The following is a 21,781-nucleotide window of genomic DNA, read 5'->3' on the forward strand; positions in this document are numbered from 1 at the left end:
GTATAACTATATAGCTTACACAGTGTGACCATGTGATTGTGAAAGCCTGTGGCTCACACTCCCTTTATCCAGTGTATCGACAGATGAGTGGAAAAATGGGGACAAAAAGTAAATGAATAATAGAGGGGGTGGGGGGAATATGGGATGTTTTGGGTATTCTTTTTTACTTTTATTTTTGTTCTTATTTTTATTTTTTTTTTTGGAGTAATGAAAATGTTCAAAAAATTGATTGTGGTAATGAACGTACAACTATATGATGGTACTGTGAACAACTGATTGTGCACTTTGGATGATTGATTGTATTCTAGTTTGCTAATGCTGCTGGAATGTAAAACACCAGAAATGGATTGGCTTTTATAAAGGGGGTTTATTTGGTTACACAGTTACAGTCTTAAGGCCATAAAGTGTCCAAGGTAAGTCATCAACAAACGGGTGCCTTCACTGGAGGATGGCCAATGGTGTCCGGAAAACCTCTGTTAGCTGGGAAGGCACGTGGCTGGCATCTGCTCCAAGTTCTGGTTTCAAAATGGCTTTCTCCCAGGACGTTCCTCTCTAGGCTGCAGTTCCTCAAAAATGTCACTCTTAGTTGTACTTGGGATATTTGTCCTCTCTCAGCTTCTCCGGAGCAAGAGTCTGCTTTCAACGGCCATCTTCAAACTCTCTCTCATCTGCAGCTCCTGTGCTTTCTTCAAAGTGTACCTCTTGGCTGTAGCTCTGCTTCAAAACATCACTCACAGCTGCACCGAGTTCCCTCTGTTTGTCAGCTCCTTTATATGGCTTCAGTGACTCAACTTAGACCCACCCTGAATGGGCGGAGCAACACCTCCATGGAAATTATCCAATCAGCGTCATCACCCACAGCTGGGTGGGGCACATTCCAAAGATTGTAAGGTATGGGAATATATCTCATTAAAATTGAATTTTAAAAAAGGCAGCTTGACAATAAATCCCATAACTAGAAATAGAGAAATTTTATAAAAATTGTATCATTTGTTCAAATGCATTAAAAGAAAGAGAAAATAAGAAAGAGGTTAAATAAATGATAGTGAACTCATTAAAGATGTCATTTTAACAACTTGTATAAAAATATGTGGAAAATCAGATGATAGTCTGATAACCTAAGACATTCCCTTTGAGAAATGTGACTATGAAATAGATTTTTTTCTAGGGTGGAAATACATGTCATTACAGGTATGTATCATACCCTGTATGGTCAAAGCTGCAGAAGAATTTATTGGGAGGTGTTATAAAATAACTTCCTTGGAGAATCCTAAGACTGGATTTGAAACCTTTTTACCTGATGGATCCCAAAAATGTTCTGGCTTAGAGTAGAGGACCCCTTAAGACATTTTTTTTTTTTTTTAATCCTAACAGTCTGAGATAATGGCTATATATTAAAGATTGGATAAGAATAAATTTATTCCAAGAATAAATTCATCTTTAAGACACAGACAAAAATACTTCAGTTCCATGTGGTACATTTATTTTGGGCTCCTGGGCTTCAAATTGATGTGGCACTGAATCGTATAGAAATGATAGCATACAAATGAAATATTCGATATGCTGGAGCTGACTCTGAAGTAATCTTGAATTGTGAGTCAGGAAACAATATTCTCATATGACTGTTAGATTTCATTTTAGAACAACAAAAATAATCATTTGGTATAATTTGATTTTGACTGGGAACTTCTCAAAGTTTTGTCTTTTAACCCCCCTTTCTTTTTGCCCTAGAGGTTACCTCATTAATTCTTATTTTGGTAATATTTTTATGCTGCCCCTGTTAGGGCCTTATAAAAAACAGCAGAATTGCTGAGTCAGTCACAGTGTAAAAAGTATAGCTATGTCACCTTTGTTAATGAAGGGGTAAGAGGAAAAAAGAAAGAGGAAAGATGTTATGAAAACATCAGTTTTTAAAAATGCAGAATGATTAAAGTGCTCTTACAAATGGCCAAATTGATAGCCTTGAAGACAGAAGGTCCCATTTATTCACGGAAGAGGCACTGAGGAGTTATCTCTGCTTGCTGGTGACTCATCACGCTGAGCTGGAAGGATCGCCCACAGATGAGAGGGTAATTTAGTTTCCAAGACCGTTCAGTCTTCTTGTTCAGTTTACTCACAAAGGTGCTAATTAGGGGAAATTGTTATGGGGTTATTTTTTTCACTTTAACATCTGTTCCCCATGAGTTGGACACAGAGAACTAAGTCATTTCACAGAAGCAGCCAGGGAGGTTGACTTGCAGTGATTTTTGAGTCACTGTCACAGTAAGTTAGAGTGTAAACTAGAGGCCTGTTTAGGAAAGAATCAGAGCCCCATAAATCCATGAGCTTTCCATGTCCAGGCAAATATACTCTCCATGGTAAGATTAGAAACCACAGTAGCCAATGCTTTAAAAAATAATTTGCATGAAAGTGTTGGAGATGAGGAAATAATGCATACATTTTCACTTTTTGCTTGGGAATATGCTTAAAATTCGTTCCAGGTACTGCTCTATGTGCTTTACAGGTATTAAGTCATTTAACCTCCACAACAACCTCATATGTGAGGTAGATGTTATTATTATTTCCATTTGCATGTGAATATCCAGGTGTCCCAGCACTATTTGTTAAAAAGGCTTCTTCCCCATTGAGTGTTGTTTTAGTTTCCTAGGCTGCTCAAGCAAATACCATGAAATGGGTTGATTTAAACAATTGGAATTTATTAGCTTACAGTTTTGAAGCCAGGAAAATGTACAAATCAAGGTGTCATTCTCCCCAAGATTGTGGTGTTCTGGGACTAGCTGCTGTCGATCCTGAAGTCCTTAGCTTGTCACATGGCAAGACACATGATGGCATCTCTTGGTCTCTCTCTTCTCTTCCAGGTTCCATTGATGTTCAGCTTCTGGCTGCTCTGTCTGTGGTTTTCTCTCTTTGTCTGCATTTCATTCTCTTATGAAGGACTCCAGTAATAGGAGTAAGACCCATCCTAGTTGAGGTGGGTCACACCTGAACTGAAGTGGCCTCATCTAAAGGTCCTACTTACTATGGGTTCACACTCCTAGGAATGAATTAAATTTCAGAACATGTTTTTCTGGGGTGCATACAGCTTTAAGCCACTGCAGATGTACTTGGCACTCTTACAAAAAACCATTGGCCATAGATATATGGGTTTATTTCTAGATTCTGAGTTCTATTCCATTGGTCTATATGTCTGTCCTTATCCTTAAGCTGGTACTCACACTCCAACTTTTTGAAGTGGAGTGGGGAAGGCAGAGAGAGAGTCACAGCAAAATTACACAAGGTTAAAAAAACAAACAAAAAAAACCAGTCCCTACCATTTCTGAGTTCATGGTCTAAGTCAGGGATGCACAGACCCTTGAAATTGTACAAAATATTTTGATTTTGATAAATGTTCAGATCACATTTATTTGGGAAGAGGGACCCATAGTTTTCACAACCAAAAGGATAAGACTCTCTAAGAGTATAGATTAATTGTTCTCAGTCCTGGCTGTACATTAGAATCTACAGGGAAGTTTTTAAAAACTGGTGATTCTTGGGACTCAAAGGTTCTGAGTCAATGGGATGGAAGTGGAACCCAGGTGCTGGTATTTTTTCAAAATTCCCAGGTGATTCTAACAGATGGTCAGTGTTGTGGAAACCTGGTCTAAAGGAAGAATCATTGTTATCTTTATAATAATATAATTTGGGAGATAATATTTGCAAATAATATATCTGATAAAGGTCTAATATCCAGAATATATAATGAACTATTAAAACTCAATGATAAAAAGACAAACAACTCAGTTAAAAAATGGACAACAGACATTTCTCTAAAAATATACACATGACCAGCAAGCAAATGAGAAGTTACTTAACATCATTAGTCATTAGGGAAATGCAAATGAAAACCACTATGAGATTTTTTTTAACATCCACTATGGCTATAATAAAGGAAAAAAGGAAAATAAATGTTAGCATGGATGTGGAAAAATTAGAACCTGCTTATATTACTGGTGGGAATGTTAATAGTGCAGTCACTGTAGAAAATAGTTTAGAAAATTCCTCAAAAAGTTCAACATAGAATTATCACATGACCCAGCAATTCTACCCCTATGTATATACTCCAAAGAATTGAAAACAGAGGTTCAAATGAAAACTTGTACATGAATGTTCAAAGAAGCACTATTCACAATAGCCAAAAAGTGGAAACAACCCAAATGTCCATCAGTGGTGAATGGATAAACAAAATTGTGGTATATACATATGTGGTAGGTTGAATTATTCCAGAAAGAAACATGCTTTTAATCTTAATCCATTCCTGTGGGTGTGAACTCTTTTTAAATAGGATCTTTTAAAGACTTTATTTTTGGTTAAAGTGTGGCCCAATTGAATGAGGGTGGGCCTTAATCCTATTACTGGAAACCTGATGAAGAGAAAGCCACCTGGAGAAGGAGAAGCTGGAAGTGAGTGGAACCCAGAAGAGAAAGGAGAGGCCGTCATCATGTGAATTGCCATGTGACAGAAAAGCCAAGGAATCCCAAGGATCGCTGGAAGCCAACACCAGAAGGCCAGGAGAAAGCATTGTCTTGCTGGTGCCTTAATTTTGGGCTTCTCCTGGTCTCAAAACTGTGAGCAAATAAATTCCCATTGTTTAAGCCAACCCATTTGTAGGATTTGTCCTAGAGGAGAAACTAATACAACATATAATGGGATATTACTTAGCCATAAATAAGAATGAAGTACTGTTAAATGCAATGATGTGGATGAAGCTAGAAAACATTATGTTAAGTGAAAGAAACCAGAGACAAAAGGTTACATATCATATATTTCCCCTTATATGAACTATTTAGGTTAGGTAAGTCCACTGAGACAGAAAGCAGATTACTTGTTCCCAGGGGATGGGTGGAGGAGTTGGGGAGTGACTGCTTAATGGGTATGGGGGTTTCTTTTGGGGTAATGAGAACATTTTGGAACTAGGTATCAGTGGTGATTGCACAACATTGTGAATTTACTAAATGCTACTAAATTGTTCACTTTAAAATCATCAATTTTATGTCATATAAATTTCACCTAAATTTAAAAAAAAAAAACAGGCAGTCTCAGGCAAACCGGGACAAGTTTGTCAGCCTATCCCACACATGTGATAAAATTTCTGGGCAAAATAACTCTTTCTGAGTTATTCATTGAAACTTAATATGTGATATCCCCTTACAACACTTACTGGAATACAGTAAGTGCTCAATAAATATTAGCTACTATTAAAAAAGAGAGAAAAGTTGGAATGTGACACACACAATGCAATATTAACTCTTTATCCTCAGCCCCAGCACACAGTTTCTTACAGAAGATAACACATTACCCAAATGTTTTCTGAATTGACCTGATTGGGGAATCTTTCTCTAGAAAGATTCAGTAACAAAGTCTACACCTCTGAAGATTGGCAGATAAGGAACAATGAGATTAAGGCAATATTTTATCCCATTTACTCTTTCATATAAAACACTGAAATGTTAATGCATGGGCACAACCAATATGGCATGAGGACTGTATTTAGCTTTATATGAGTAACAATCTTGTACACCTCTGAGACAGTGATACAATTAACAATTTGTCCTCTACTTGAACTAAGTAAATATACATGTAACCTCCAGGCATTTCCTCAACTCCAATAGCACAGAAGTCCAAGGAAATGGGCAGAATTTTCTCCCATCCCTAAAGGTGATGGACTGTATTCCAAACAAGGCAATAATAACTTTTCAGATTGTAAGCTTTAGCGGATTACTTGTTTTGATGTTCACAGGTTCATAAACAAGGCCAGGATTCATGAACAGGAGCGGTAGCCTCTTGATAAGCTTTTGGAGAAAGCATTTTATGGGGAGGAATCTATGCTACTATTTTTAGACTTCTACACTTATTTTTAGCACTGTTGCATTCAACAACACATCCCTGGATGTTAAATTAATGAGCTTTTCACACATATTGAGTTATTTTCCTCTGAGAACCTCAAAATGTGCTATGCCTTAAGTGGGACTCATTATATTTCTCACATGGTTACCGTTATGACAGGTTGAAAGGAAAAATTAAAGTATTCAAGTTTCGAAATAACAAATTTGTTATTTGTAGGTGAATTTCTGATTATTGCCACTTTTGAAAGAGTAAATCCCCAGCGTCAATCCATAAAAATAGTATTAAATGAAATTCTTGATCTCTTGATTTTAATCACCACCACCCCCAACCTTGCTCTCCCCAAACCAGTCTCTGGTTCTGTTCATCTCAGTACATGGCATCGTGGCCACCCACATGCTCAGGATTAGAACCCGAGAGCCATTGCTAATTGTTCTCTTTTCTTGCATCCCTATACCCACTCCATTAGCAAGCTACATCTCTTCACTCCTCTCCACCTCCTCTGTCCCATTGTGGTCCCAGCTGCCCATTTCTCTTATTGGCCCCTGAAACAGCCCCCATATGTCTGCCCTTGACCTCTTTCTGTCCATTTTCTGTAAATCAACTAGTGGAATATTTGCAGGAGGGACTCTCAGTCACTTTGGATTTCTACGCAAAATTATTCTTAGTTCCTCACACTCTTTCCACCTCAGAACCAATTATGCTGGTTGCCTTTCTCCAGTAAATACTTCCCCACCCTTCCTATGGCCTACCCCTTCTCATTTTGCTTTGGATACTCTGTCTAAAGTAGGTCTCCACTCCCAATATATTCACAGCCATTTTTATCTTTCAGCCCTTATTTGTTTCTTTTATAACACACTTTAAAAATGATTTATTATCACAATCAATCCTCATTATTTGTAGATTCCATATTTGCAAATTTTCCTACTTACTAAAATTTATTTGTAATTCCCAAATCAATACTTGCTGTGCTTTTACAGACATGGCAGTGGTGAAAAATTTGTGTTGCCCAATATGCATGTTCCCAGCTAAGGCTGAACAAGGGTATGCTCTGCCTGCCTCCTTGTTTCAGCAATCAGATGGTAAACAAGTGTCCTTTTCATGTTGTATTTAGTGCCATGGTTTTTTTTTTTTTTTGTTTTGCTTTGTTTTGTTTCTGTTTTCTTTCTTTCTTTGCATTTTTGTGGTTTTTGTTGGTGATTTCATTGTTTAAAATGGCCCCCAAGAGTAGTGCTGAAGTGCTGTCTGGTGCTCCTAAGGGCAAGAAGGCTATGATGTGTCTTAAAAGAAAAATCTGTGTGTTAGATACTCTTTGTTCAGGCATGCTGTGGCTATAAGTGCAATGGTAATGAATCGGCAATATATGTTAAATATGGTGTTTTTTAAAAGAAACACACATGCAGCCAATTAAACTGACCGTCCCCCTCTCCCTGTAGGGCCTGGTGTGCAGTGGCCTTCTTGGTAGTGTAGCAGCCTGTTGCTTGGAGAAAGTCCCTTGCTGTTGATCATGTCTGACCTTGTGCCATCCCCAATCTAAGGTCCAGACAGGTTTTCAAGGGGCCTTTGAAAAGCCCAAGTGTACAATAGCCAGAGTCCACGTTGTTCATGTCATCATGTCCATCTGCACCAAGCTAAAACAAGGAGCGTGTGGTCAAGGCACTGTGCAAGGCTGAGTTCAAGTTCCCTGGCTGCCAGCAAATCCATATCTCCAAGAAGTGGAACTTTACCAAGTTTAATTCTGTTTAATTCAAAGACATGGTGGCTGAGAAGTGCCTCATCTTGGATGTTTGTGGGGTCAAATACATCCTCTATCATGGCCCATTGGACAGGTGGCAGATCCTGCACTTGTGAAGGTTTTGCCAGCACTGCCCTTACCTGACTTGTGTCCACCAATAAGCTACTTCTTGGCTGTCAAAAAAAAAAAAAAAAAAAAAAAAAGAAAGAAAGAAAGAAAAGAAAAAAGAAACATAAAACAAGGCTATACACTGATTGGTTGACAAAATGTGACCAGAGGCTCAAGAGAACCTAAACCTGTATTAACCCTAGGAACAGTGGTTTAGTATTCACTAATACAATTTTTTTTTTTATGGTGTAATCCCATTTATACAAGTCAAAAACAGACGAAGCTAAAACTGAATGTTAAGGATACATACATAGGTGAAAAAAGTATAAAGCAAAACAAGGGAGTGATTGCCATAAAAACACATCAGGATATTTGTTTCTGGTTACGCTAGTGGGGAGACAGTTTGATCAGGAGGAGTCCAGGGCTGCCTCTGAGGCGCTGGCAATGTTCTATTTCTTGATCTGGGAAGGTGGTGCCCTGGGTGCTTGCTCTATAACAATCTATTAAACAGTACAGTGATGCTTTTTGCATTTTTCTGTATGTATGTTATAACTTGCATTTTAAAAAATTAGAGGCGGTAAAATAAGTCAAGCGCCAAGGACAGCATCCCATGGCAGGCGCTCAACACGTGGGAGCCATGGACCTTGCAAGCATGTCACCTCTGAGGGGTGGGGTGGGGGGTGATGCGAGTGAGCTCTTGTCCGCCTTCCACAATCTTGTTGGAAGTAAATTCCGACAAAGAAGCTGACAAAACCCAGCTATTATTGACTCAGCACAGGGCTGTTTGCAAGCTGGAGAGATGGCTATCAGACCAGCGGTGCAATGTAGACCCACGATAGGCCTGGGGGAATTCCTTTCTTTTTTTTTTAAATCTCCATTTTATTGAGATATATTCACATACCATGCAGTCATACACAACAAATCATACATTCGATTGTTCACAGTACCATTATATAGTTGTACATTCATCACCTAAATCAATCCCTGACACCTTCATTAGCACACACACAAAAATAACAAGAATAATAATTAAAGTGAAAAAGAGCAATTAAAGTAAAAAAGAACACTGGGTACCTTTGTCTGTCTGTTTGTTTGTTTGTTTCCTTCCCCTATTTTTCTACTCATCCATCCATAAACTAGACAAAGGGGAGTGTGGTCCTTATGGCTTTTTCAATCCCTCTGTCACCCCTCATAAGCTACATTTTTATACAATTGTCTTCGAGATTCATGGGTTCTGGATTGTAGTTTGATAGTTTCAGGTATCTACCACCAGCTACCCCAATTTATTAGAACCTAAAAAGGGTTTTCTAAATTGTGCGTAAGAGTGCCCACCAGAGTGACCTCTTGGCTCCTTTTGGAATCTCTCTGCCACTGAAGCTTATTTCATTTCCTTTCACATCCTCCTTTTGGTCAAGAAGATGTTCTCCATCCCACGATGCTGGGTCTACATTCCTCCCTGGGAGTCATATTCCACGTTGCCAGGGAGAGTCACTCCTCTGGATGTCTGATCCCACGTAGGGGGGAGGGCTCACTAATATAATTTGCAGTGACTTTGTAGATCATACCACCATGAACAACAAGAATTGATTGTATTTATTTGTTAGGTTTCCTACTTTTAGAATGAAATTTACACAATGGTGGGGACCTGATCTTGTTGGCCATGGCCTCTCCAGCTCTATCAGTGAGCCTGGTCCCTGCTCAGAGAATAAACATCATTCCTTCTAGGTCCTTCTCACTTTCTCTGCCTCTTCTCCCCCAACCTCAGCCTTCAAACCTCCGATGACTCAGTAGGAACAGGTAAAATGGTAGCCATAGGTTAAACACTTTATTTTATTTGCTGCAAAGAGGATTTTTTTATATTTCCTTAATTTTTCTTTCTCCTGTAATTAAATATATATATGTGCAGGGAAGGTGGGGTTGAAGAAAAGGGGATGTGGAAGAGTTCACTTATTTTCTATCCCAATTTGAGAATCTCAGATATGAAAATGGAGGAAATGTCTGCAGAAAATATGAAAATTAAGTATTTTGGGAGGGAAGTCCAGCTTTTGAAAGCAAATTTTATTTTCTAAAGATCAATTTTATTGATTACCATGGATCCATTTCATGGTAAATGTACCTAGAAAGAGGACAAATAAGGGTTAAATATTTGGAAACAAAAAATATATATAAAGGCATATAATAGTCTCGCATAAAGTTCTTCCCTAATTAGCTACAAGAAAGCTCTATGTCTTCTGCTTAGATGCAGAATGTAGTTATCACCTGTTAAAATTATCCTTGTTTTAAAAAAATCAATAGAAGTAAGATACTTACTTGCTGTGGAATCTTCCTGCTGCTGCGATTTTTCTAACATTTTGTCTACTAAGTAGAATACAAGTTTGGCTTTTACTTTCTAGTCAGAGGCTAATTTTACATGGGTGATGTGGGCCATTCATGGATTCATTCATTAACCACTTACTTTATGTGCCAAGCACAGTTGGTTGTGCAAGATTAGCCATTATGAATTGAATTACTCACCCCTTCTGCCACTTTAAGCCTCTCAATTCCCTAAAGACATTGGCTTCCACTTTGTATAAAGTGTACCAGTTTCGTATAAGACATAGACTAGATCAACTTATTATTTATTTTCTTTCTCTTGACATGCTTTCAACCTTTGCACCCTTTTGCAGGATGTGTTCCATCTTTCCAAACTATTATGTGCCTCATGTGAGTTAACCAGTTTCTCAAATAACCTTTGCCCCAACAAAAGCTGTATTTTTAAAATTACTTTCCAAAAGAGATCATATCTCTAGAAACTTTGGGATACAGTTCACCTGGTTTACTCCAGGGACGTATTGCCAGAAATTGCAGTGCTCTCTGGATCATTTCTATGTGAGTTCACTGGAGGATAACCCCTAGGAGATGTTCTCAGCTATCAACACTGGCAATCTCTCTTTGCTAGTCAGTCCTCCAGCTTGCACTGATGTTTATCATGTTTATGAAGGTCAAAAGGACCTTCAAATATCCCGCAATGCTTCATGATCTTTCCTTCTGGTTCCTCAGTCATTTCCTTACTTCCTTGAAGGTACTTGTGGTAACTTTCCCCTCCTCTTCCACCTCAGTTATGTTCAAGTATCTGGTGCTGGCATATCTCATTGGCTGAGAAGATACCACCCAGAGCATGGAGGGAGGGGAATGTTTATATATAAAAAGTTTACTGTAATAGATATATGTGAATGTATATGTATATTATATATATGTATATGTATGTACATATATATATATATATTACTTTTTTAAGGAAAATATTTCAGAATTTCAGAGACTGATTGAAATTTAATGAATCAGCACTGTGTGTATCATTATCAACTGGGTCTGCATGTATTACCTTAGATATGAAATTCCAGACAGTGCTTAAGTGAATGCCCCCACAACAAACCGTAATTAGTTTAGTGAGCAAACTAAGTGTTTCATTTCATTCTGCAATCAAGTTTGTTAACAGTATTTTCATTTCCAATTTGCAACTGAGAAAACTGAAATCTAGATATGTTGTCTAAGAGATTACACCGGACCCTGCTCCTTCCCAGAATTCAGTGTTACAAGTATTTGGACAATGGAACTGTTATTTACAGTTGTAATTTTCTTTCCCATGTTGTTACTCACAGATCAACTATATGCCACCTTCTTTGTGCCGTGGGCTTCCTTTTAATTAAAATCTGAAAGATGCAGAACCAGCAAAGTGTATTACTGTCACTATTCATGATTCGTTATTAGCTAAGGCCTCTGGAATAAATGATAACACAAAATTATACATTGTGAATATTCATGGAGCTATCCTGTAAAGAAATAGAGATTTTTTAAAAAACTAAATAAACAATAGTACATGAGGGAAAATCCAGCTTATAAAAGGGAAATGTATCAGATAATCTTGTAATTATTAAATGAATGAACCTGTTAAAAAATGAATTGGCTATGAAATGCCATGAAATGTAGCAGATTAAACTACTTTTGAAGTCTTGCCAACCCTTTTTTTTTTTAAATGAGTTAATATAGTACTTTTAACAAAGAACTCCTGAAGTCAAAAAAGAAAGTAGAGCTGACTTGAGAATTCCCATCATGCTCCATTCTCTTGTAGAATTTTGCAGACCTTGATGGGATTTGTTACATAATCAGCTTTGGCATTCAATGGCTTCTTTTATAAAACTGAGAATTCTTGCCTAACATAGCCCCTTTTTTATCTGCCCTCAGTTTCTGGAGTTACAAATGCATTTAAACAATGATCAAGTCATGCTGCAACAAGCACGGAGAACAAATGAACAACTGCAGCAAGAAATTGCTAAGCTTGGGTCTGAAATTTCAGCATTGAAGAAAAAGGTGAGATCAATAATGCTTGAAAGTGTTAGTTGATGGGAAATTTGAAATGACTGTATTGAGTTTATACCTGTTCTTTCACCCTTGTGCTTCATGGAACACATGAACAGTTGGCATTATGGAAAGCATTACAAAACAGTTACTTGCCATTACTAATTATGTAATATTTGGAACATATCCAGATGCAACTGTCATCCAATTTTCTTTTTACTACTGGTCTATAAAATCATTAGAAAGGAGACAAAATATAACTATGCAATAAAACAGCTCTCTGACTTAAAATGTGTTTTACAATCAACCCAACAGGTTGTAGTTAGAGCTCCTTAAACTAAAATTGGCATTGAACTTTCAGAGCCATTGCAATTATTTTGCTGCGTTTTAGTTACTTCAGAGGATCAAACAACTTAAAATTTCCTCCAAGTATTATACTAATTTCCCCCAGACTAACTCAATGTACTTTTCTAAGCAACAAAAAACAAATTTCTTACTACAAAAACTTACCAAAATCATGGACTTTTCTTATGATCATGAGCTAACTAACATTCACTAAAGATAGGGAGACTATGTAACTATCACCAAACATTGCTACAAACTTTATCACTATTACTATTATCTATTACTACACATTTTATTTACTAGCTCTTTATTACTAGATCAAAATAATAATTCATCAATAATCACCTGGGAATCCACCACCAAGTTGAAGAATAAGAAAACTATATTTAACTTTGCTCTCCATTGATCCCATCCCTCCCCCTCTCTCTTCAGAGCTTATCTATGTTCTGACCTAAATTTTGTTATCATTCCCTTGCTATGATATTTAGTCTTGCATGTCAATGAGCTTTATAATTGCAATTTTACTGTATGTATTTTTTTGCCTTTTTCTCAATTTTTACTTCCCAAGATTTGCTTATATTATTACATGTAACCATACTTTTATTTTCACTACTACATAATATTTTAACACAAGGCTGTTCACCATCTATTTATCCATTTACTGTTTATCTATTAATTGATATTTGGGTTGGTTTTCTTTTCCTCTGTCTCAATTCTTTTTCTTTTCTTTTCTGTTTGTTTGTGCTATTATGCACAATACTGCTATGAACCATTTTTCTCCTTGTATACATGGACAAACTTTTCCCTATGACATATACTGCAAGTAAAACAACTTTTCCAGATAAGATCAGATCGCTTTCCAAAGTGACTGTTATCTATTTACCTTCTTACCAGTCATATGTAAGTGCTTGGGTTGCTCCATGTCTTAACCAGGCTTATAAGTTTTTGCTCATCTGGTATGTGTGATGTGGTAGCTCTCTGTAGTTTTAATTGTATCTCCCTAACTTCTAATGAGGCTATGTATATTTTTCCTTTCTATTGGTCATTTGCATTTTCCCTTCCGTGAAGAACCTATTCAAGTCTTTTGTTCATTTTTCTATTGGGTTATTTTCCTTTTTTATATTAATTTATAGGAGTCCTTTTCATGTTATGGGTATTACAAGTTTCTTCTAACTTGTGAGAGAAGACTCTTTTCACTTTCTTTTTGAACTTCATTGACAATTCTTTTAATTTCTATTATGGGTGAAATCCTAGAGAGAAGGAACAAATAGATTCAGTTTTCAGAATCTAGAATATCTTGTTGCCATGTAGGTTACACAGAGTCTATCATCCAGAAAGGTTGGGTTTGTGTTTCTGCAACTACATTACAGCTTTCAACTGCATCTCAGTCATCAGTAAGCAACATTTTTGGCAATACGTTAGCTGTGCATGGATAAAAATTATTGCTCTATCAATTTCCCTATCCCACGTACATAACTTATTCAGTAGCCATTCAACCTGGCAAACATATAGATGCCTTATTTTCCAAGGTTAGAATAAATTGTTGACATTCAATTTTCCCACATTAGGAGCTCTGGTTTTGTAGTTGGGCAGAGACAGGTACTAATACTTCCTCCTTTATTTACCAGAAGTGTGAGGTTGGATAAGATCTCTAGGTTTTAATTTCTTGATCTCTAAGTTAGGACTAATAATAGCCACCTCATAGGGTTTTTGATAGATTTAATTATATAATCTACTCAGAATACTGAGAGTTGTCGTACAGAGATACATTGATTTCATTAAAACAAAAGAGTAGAAATTTAAATTCCAGGGAAGGTAATACATACCCCAGTCAGATCCCAGACCTAGAAGTAGCAGGGCAAAGAGTTGGTGTCACTTTCCCAGAACCAGCGCCCATAAGGTGGGACAAGAGTGCAAAATGTCTTTGCCTTCCCCGTCTAACCCCCAAATCCTTACTATACTTCTAGTTTAATCCTGATGTACCACTGTAAAGAATGAAGGAATTAAAAACTTGGTAGCACAAGAGCCTACTTTATTCCCTTTTTATATATGGAGGAGTTCTTACAGGCCAGACTGAAAACCTACCCCATATCCCTGCCTATATTGAGTGCACTGGCAGCACAGAGATTTCATAGGTTTGCACTAAATCATGATGAAATAGACATAGTTGCTACTCTTGAGGAGTTGTAATCTAGTTGGGAAGATAGCAGTCCCTATAAAATAACTGGAGAGTAATGAAAAAAAAAGATAATTGTCAAACTGTGAATTTTCTTTTAATAGCTACATCCTATGAGAAGTTAATAAAGTACAATCATTAACTGAATTTGTTATTTGTTTCAAAAGTCACATGCTTTTAATTCCATATTTTGTTTCCTATCACAGATGTAGCCTAACCTTATGTCACAGGAACTTTAAGTTAATTTGCTGTATTTTCTTTGTTTATGTTCATAATTGTTTTTAAAAGTGGTTGCTTATTTGATTGACAGGAAAGCTGGATCAATTTTTTGCAACTTTAAGTGAACTGACCTGACCAAGGTTACCCACAAAAGGGGTGTCATTTTCACAGACAGAGCTGAAGTATTTAGACCTGACGATCTGTACTTCTTCTTCCCACTGTTTCTCCCTCTCAAGGTAAGATCTATTTTTGTCTGGGTGGTTTAAGTAGGGCGTTGTCATGTTAGTGACAGGCTGAATGACTCTCATGGGGAACAAGAACCCTGGCTTCTGAGTGACAGCCTGTGCCTGCCTCTCCTCCAGAATGTTTTCATACTTATCAAGGGAATGAAGAGAAGTGGATATAGTACCCACTGTGCTGCAGCGCCTTTGAAAATACTTGTGAAATATAAATCAGGGTTTCCATTATTGAAGCAATTGCACCAACTCTGCAGCCCAGAATATGCATAAGTGTAATAAGATAAATTTACAAAACCCCTTCAAGAGTCATTTTACATTAAGATACCCAGAAAGCAAAATGGAAATGACAAACAAACAAAAAACAAAAAAACAAAAACAAAAAAAAAACAGCATCTGCTACTTAATCCATTGTAAAATTTAGGGCATATCTGTACTTATACAACTTGTTTTAAAATAAAGCTATGATACTCCCCAGGTGGCAAATATAAATATAAAGAACCAGCTAGCAAATTCTTCCTCTCTGAGTTTATAAATTGCCTTGTTTCCAAGGATAATGGTTTGGTATAGGTGTCAGCTGTTATACTTGGACCGTCACTCACGCAGCAATTGAAATGATATGCTGCATGCTTGTCCAAGGTTAGGGTAGGATGCTTATTGTCTAATCAAAAATGGGGCCTCTGATACTCTTTTTGGCTTTAAAAGATAAAACATTTAAATTTGTATGATAGCTCACAGCTTAGTAAACATCTTCATGCAGAGTACACTTTTGACAATCTTTCCTAAGATCATTACACAATATTACTATCTCTGATTACAATTAAAGGCAATTGGGTACAATTATTCTGCTCTCAGTGCCTAAAAAGGGGAGGACTGCTTTTAGAAAAAGAAATATTCTAATAAAAACAGACACTAAAAAACAGATAAACCAGAGTGTTGATTTCTACTACAATTCTTGTGTTGTGTTTCATAATTATGAAAGAAATCAGGATGTAACACCTCTTTAAGGTTTTCATATATTCAAACATTTTTCTAGCTTCCTTCTAAAATAGTTGATCAGTATAAAGTTAAAACTTATTGCAACTGAATGTGAATGTGAATTTATTTTATACCAGAGAAAGTAGAGAGGAACCACTCCATGTTTATAGGCCCACCAAAAACAAAAAAAAATTTGCCATTATTTTCCCAGAGAATCTACCTTAAGATTCACCAGAGGGGCATATGAAGGAATGGCCTGATTGTGACAGACAATCAGTTAGGTTCGTGGTCCTGATTTTGCTCTTTTTTCTCAACAGTCACCTTGTTACCACTACTCCTCTGACTATTTGTCCATCAGGCTGCCAGATAGAGAAATGTGGGTGGGTATGAGTCAGTTAACAGCATCAAAATATCAGAGAGCTGTTGTGTTAAAAACGAGCGACCCCAGGCGTCAGGTGATGGGTGGTTGAACATTCAGATTCTCTCTCTGTCTCTGAGAGAGAGAGAAGGGCACACGCCCTTGCTGCACCACACCCACTTCTGGATTCCAGGGCCTCCTCCCACTCGGAGTGTGCCCCTCCTGCACCTGGAAGCTTGGAAGCAACTCAAAGCCTCAGGCCCCACCCCAGGCCCTACTGAATCAGAATCTGCCTTTTAACAAGATCTCCAGCTAACTAGTGTGTGCATTAATTTTTGAGAAGCACTTCTCTGTCAATATGCCTTCCAAATATTATTCACTATTTGATTTCATTACATAATAGAAAGGACTTAGATGTTAGAATCCACCTTTTCTAGTGGATCTTGAACTCAGAACTCAGGAAAGGCAGCTCTAAAAGTAGCCTATTAATGAATTAGACCTTAGACATTCTGATTTCACTACATTAAAAATGTATTTTAATGGTTTAGCCTTGTAAAAATTACTGGCTAAATATGATACATATTAAATATTAATATTAGTAGTAAGAATAATAATTTCTTAAATGAAATAGTGGGAGGAAACATTCTTTTTTACCTCTGAATTTCTGTAGTTTGCTCTTTTGTTGACAATCACCATCACATTGGGAAACAATATTATTGAGTTTTAAACCTGATGAATAAAATGCCAAATTCTTAGGGAAATTCTGAATCCAATGCCCTCAGCCTTTGAAATTGTCAATTAAAAATTTCTTTCATTTCCCTTGTTGAAGTTGGGTACCATTGGTAGTTTTTACATCACAAATGTCTGTTGCACAAAAGGCCTGGGCTTCTTTTGGGAAATGTTGTAGTCCTATTGGCTCAACCCACATTCTGAATCCTGGGACAGTATCTTCATTTGACCACTTAGGCTAACAATGGTGATCGTGATGTCAGCTCAGATCTGTGCAGTGTATGATATCAGATGTGCTCTCAGAAGTTTTATTCAAAGAAAACAAAACCAATATTCAATAATAAGCAAATAGGCAAATAATAATACTTTTTTCTTTTTTAATTATCTATTTATTTTTAAATACAGTTTTCTTGAGATACATTCACATTCCCTATAATCATCCACAGTGTACAATCAACCATTCACAGTACCATCATATATTGAGCATTCATCACCAGAATCAACTTTTGAATATTTTCCTTACTCCAAAAAAATAAATAAATAAATAAAAATAAAAAAAGTAAAAAGGGACACAGAAAACATTCCACCCCACCATCCCACCCTATTTTTCCTTTAGTTTTGTCCCCATTTTTCTACTCATCTGTCCATACACTGGACAAAAGGGAGTGTGAGCCATGAGGTTTTCACAGTCACACAGTCACACCATGTAAGCTACATAATTATACAATCGTCTTCAAGAATCAAGGCTACTGGGTGGCAGTTCTACAGTTTCAGGTATTTCCTCTAGCTATTCCAATACACTAAAACTGAAAGAGGGATATCTACATAGCACATAAAAATGCCCTCCTGAGTGACCTCTCAACTCCATTTAAAATCTCTCAGCCACTGAAACTTTATTTTGTTTCCCGCTTTTGGTCAAGAAGATTTTCTCAATCTCACGATGCCATGTCCATGCTCATCCCCGGGAGTCATGTCCCATGTTGCCAGGGAGATTTATACCCCTGGGAATCATGTCCCATGTAAGGGGAATGGCTGTGAGTTCACCCACCATGTGGGCTTTGAAAGAGTGAGAGAGAGAGAGAGAGAGAGAGAGAGGGAGAGAGGCCACATCTGAGCAACAAAGAGTCTTGGTTTCTTCAACTCTAAAATAGTAGTAACACCTACATCATAGAATTGGAGACAATATATGCCAAGTGCTTAACAGTATATTAACATACAGGAACCACTTTTAATTGTGGAGTGTTAAAGTATTAGGATTTTGTGAGAGAACAAATGAATGTCACCCTTGCAAGGTGTTGAAAAAAGGATGGTATTAGGGAAAAAATACAATCAAAGCAAACTGAAATCTACGGTTAACAGTAACGTTGTAATATACTTCCATTAAATGTAACAAAGGCAATATACCAAAGCTAAATGTCTGAGAGGGGGATATAAGGGAGGAGTATGGGAAAACATTCCAACCCCCCATCCCACCCTATTTTTCATTTAGTTTTTGTCCCCATTTTTCTACTCTTCTGTCCATATACTGAACAAAGGGAGTGTGAGCCACGAGGTTTTCACAATCACACAGTCACACCACATAAGCTACATAGTTATACAATCATCTTGTCCCACGTTGCCAGGGATATCTATATAGCACATAAAAATGCCCTCCAGAGTGACCTCTCAACTCCATTTGAAATCTCTCAGCCACTGAAACTTTATTTTGTTTCATTTCACTTCCCGCTTTTGGTCAAGAAGATTTTCTCAATCCCACAATGCTGTTTCCATGCTCATCCCCGGGAGTCATGCCCCACGCTGCCAGGGAGATTTATACCCCTGGGAGTCATGTCCCATGTAAGGGGTAGGGCAGTGAGTTCACCTACCACATGGGCTTAGAGAGAGAGAGGGTCACATCTAAGCAACAAAGAGGTTCTCTGGGGGAGATTCTTAGGCACAATTATAAATAGGCTCAGCCTCTCCTTTGCAGCAACAAGCTTCACAAGGTCATGCCCCAAGATCGAAGGATCATCCTACCAAATTGTTAGTCCTCAGTGTTTGTGAGAAAATCAGTAATAACCAAAGTGGGGAAGTCCAACATTTCTGCATTTTTCCCCAGCTCCTCAGGGAGGCCCTGCAAATAAATCCTCATTCTCTGCCCAAATTACTTTGGGATGTATCCGAATTTCAAACTAACCTATACAAACCTACCAGATCTCACTTCCTATTTCAAAGTTCCATGTAATTATGGTGTTTGAATATACTGACTGTACAAGTTAAATTATTTAGTGTGCTGCAGAAAATATAGATCCTGTACCAAATAAACATCTCTTCCCTTGGTCTCACACAGAAGTTGAAGTTTTAAAACACAGTCAGTGTTGTCCTTTACCTTTGGCCTGATTTGCCTTAGTCCTAACCAGATCCGCTTCATTCATATCTCTAATTGAGGTCTGAACTCTTTTCCATCTTTTTTAACAGTTGCTGTAAGATAATACTGACATTCATAGCTGCCAAGTTCTAGCTTCAGTTGTCAAACAGATACCCGAAGTTCCAGGGACCAACCAGATTATACACAAATAGTTCAGCATCTCAGAATTTAGAGATAACCATTACAACTCAGGAATAGATGTGACTGCTGTAAGAGCTTACAATCTAGGGACCATTACAATAAGCATTCTCCTGAGAAGCTGTGCTCTAAGATTCCATTCTTGAAGTTTACACATTGTCGCTAGTCCATATTAGTGAGGCATTATATTTGTTTTTTCATTTCTGGCATATTCACTCAAAATGCTGTCTTCAAGGTCCATTCACCTAGTTTTGTGCCTCACAGCTTCATTCCTTCTTGCAGCTGCTCAATATTCTATTGTATGCATACACCACAGTTCACCATTCTGTTCATCAGTTGATGTACCCTTACGCCACCTCCATCCATTGCAAATCATGAGGATTGCTGCCATAAACACCAGCGTGCAAATGTCCATTTGTGTCCCTGCTCTCAGATCTTCCAAGTATATACCCCATAATGAGGTTACAGGACCTTATGGCACTCACATACTTAGCTTCTTGTGAAACCACCACACTGTCCTCCAGATAGGCTATACTATTCTACTTCCCCACCAACAGTAAATAGTTACATCCTTCTCTCCATGTTTTCTCCAGCACTTGAATCCTCTATTTAAATTTTTTCCTGCAATTTTTTAGAGATATATTCATATACATACAATCATCCACAGTGTGCAATTGTTCATAGTATCATCATATAGTTGTGCATTCATCACCACAATCAGCACTTTAATATATTCATTACTTCAAAAGCATTTTTTTAAAAAAAAAGAACAATAAAAAAAGATAAAAAAAATTAAAATACCATACAATACCATATAATAAGAAAGTCAGACTATAACATCACTGCCAAGAATCCCATACCCCTCCTTATGTCCCTCTTTCATAGACATTTAGCTTTGGTATATTGCCTTTGTTACATTTAATGGAAGCATATTACAATGTTACTGTTAACCGTAGATTTCAGTTTGCTTTGATTGTATTTTTTCCCCAATACCATCCCTTTTTCAACACCTTGCAAGGTTGACATTCATTTGTTCTCTCACGAAATCCTAATACTTTAACACTCCACAATTAAAAGTGGTTCTTGTATGTTAATATACTGTTAAGCACTTGGCATATATTGTCTCCAATTCTATGATGTAGGTGTTACTACTATTTTAGAGTTGAAGAAACCAAGACTCAGAGAAATTTAAAAACTTTTCTGAGATTATATTGAAAAGTAAATGATGAAATTCATATTTAAACAGGTCTGTACATGCCAAAGCACAGGCTCTTAACTAAGCTATATAACTCTTAACCACTTGAGTAAATGTCATTGCCATTTAATTGCCCCTCAGTCCTGACACTGCAGCCTTCATAGTAAGAGACTGGTTGATGTACTATGTCATAATGAGCCTAGGTCCCCAAAGGCCTCATTTGATTGTCCAGCAGGACTTTGTGTTCATGTGGCTGTTTGTTTTTATAGCTGCAGTCACTTTTATCAGTGCTGCTCTTATGTTCCATTTCTTTCAGGATCTTTCTTTATTATTTGTTCCTCTCATTCTTATATTCTTTCTCTCCATTGGATCCCTTCTCCTCTTGTTATGGCCATCCTCAAGTCTCCCCATCCTAAAAAAAAAAAACAACCACACCAATAAAATATTTCCCTGATTCTGATTCTCACTCAATTTCTTCATCTTTCTATTTCTCTTTACCCTAAATTTCTTGAAAGAGTAGCTGTCTCACTTACTGTCTTCAAATCATTATGTTTTCATTCATTTCTGAACCCCATTTCTATCTGTTTTCTGAGGAGTAAAACCTTTCACTGAATCTAATTTAACCTTGCTCAACAAGTCTCCTATACTGAGATCCAATAGCCTTTTACTGGAGGAAAAAGCAAATGGAGAGGGAAGATAAATGATATTTTTGGCATAACTACAGTGAGCCATTTTTATGCAGTGAACTTCATACACATTTTCTAATTTAACCTTCAGATTGATCCTGTGATATTGTAAATCATCAATATTAATAATTGATATTACTAGTATTTAAAACTTAGGAAACAGGTTCAGAGCATGTGAGTAAAATAAAATAGAGTTATGATTCAAGTCCAGATCTATCTGACTCAAAATGTTTGTCTAACTCAGATCTATCTT

The 21,781-nt window shown here is 37.1% G+C and overlaps 1 protein-coding gene and 1 pseudogene across 10 annotated transcripts in view; both read left to right on the plus strand.

Moving 5' to 3' along the window:
• The window catches only part of LMNTD1 (lamin tail domain containing 1), a 445,763-nt gene that overhangs the window by 135,135 nt on the left and 288,847 nt on the right, over positions 1–21,781 (plus strand). For 9 of the 10 annotated variants that reach the window (XM_037845309.1, XM_037845307.1, XM_037845302.1 and 6 more), the window contains 2 exons: positions 11,948–12,073; positions 14,893–15,037. The gene's annotated coding sequence lies outside the window, so the exon portion shown is untranslated. Of the gene's footprint in view, positions 1–829; positions 892–1,960; positions 2,070–11,947; positions 12,074–14,892; positions 15,038–21,781 lie in introns of those variants that run through there. The other variant, XM_037845312.1, reaches the window with a different exon arrangement.
• Positions 7,278–7,453, plus strand: LOC119543538 (annotated as a pseudogene).

This window comes from Choloepus didactylus, chromosome 8, assembly GCF_015220235.1.
Source record: "Choloepus didactylus isolate mChoDid1 chromosome 8, mChoDid1.pri, whole genome shotgun sequence".
Classification (NCBI taxonomy): Eukaryota; Metazoa; Chordata; class Mammalia; order Pilosa; family Megalonychidae; genus Choloepus; species Choloepus didactylus.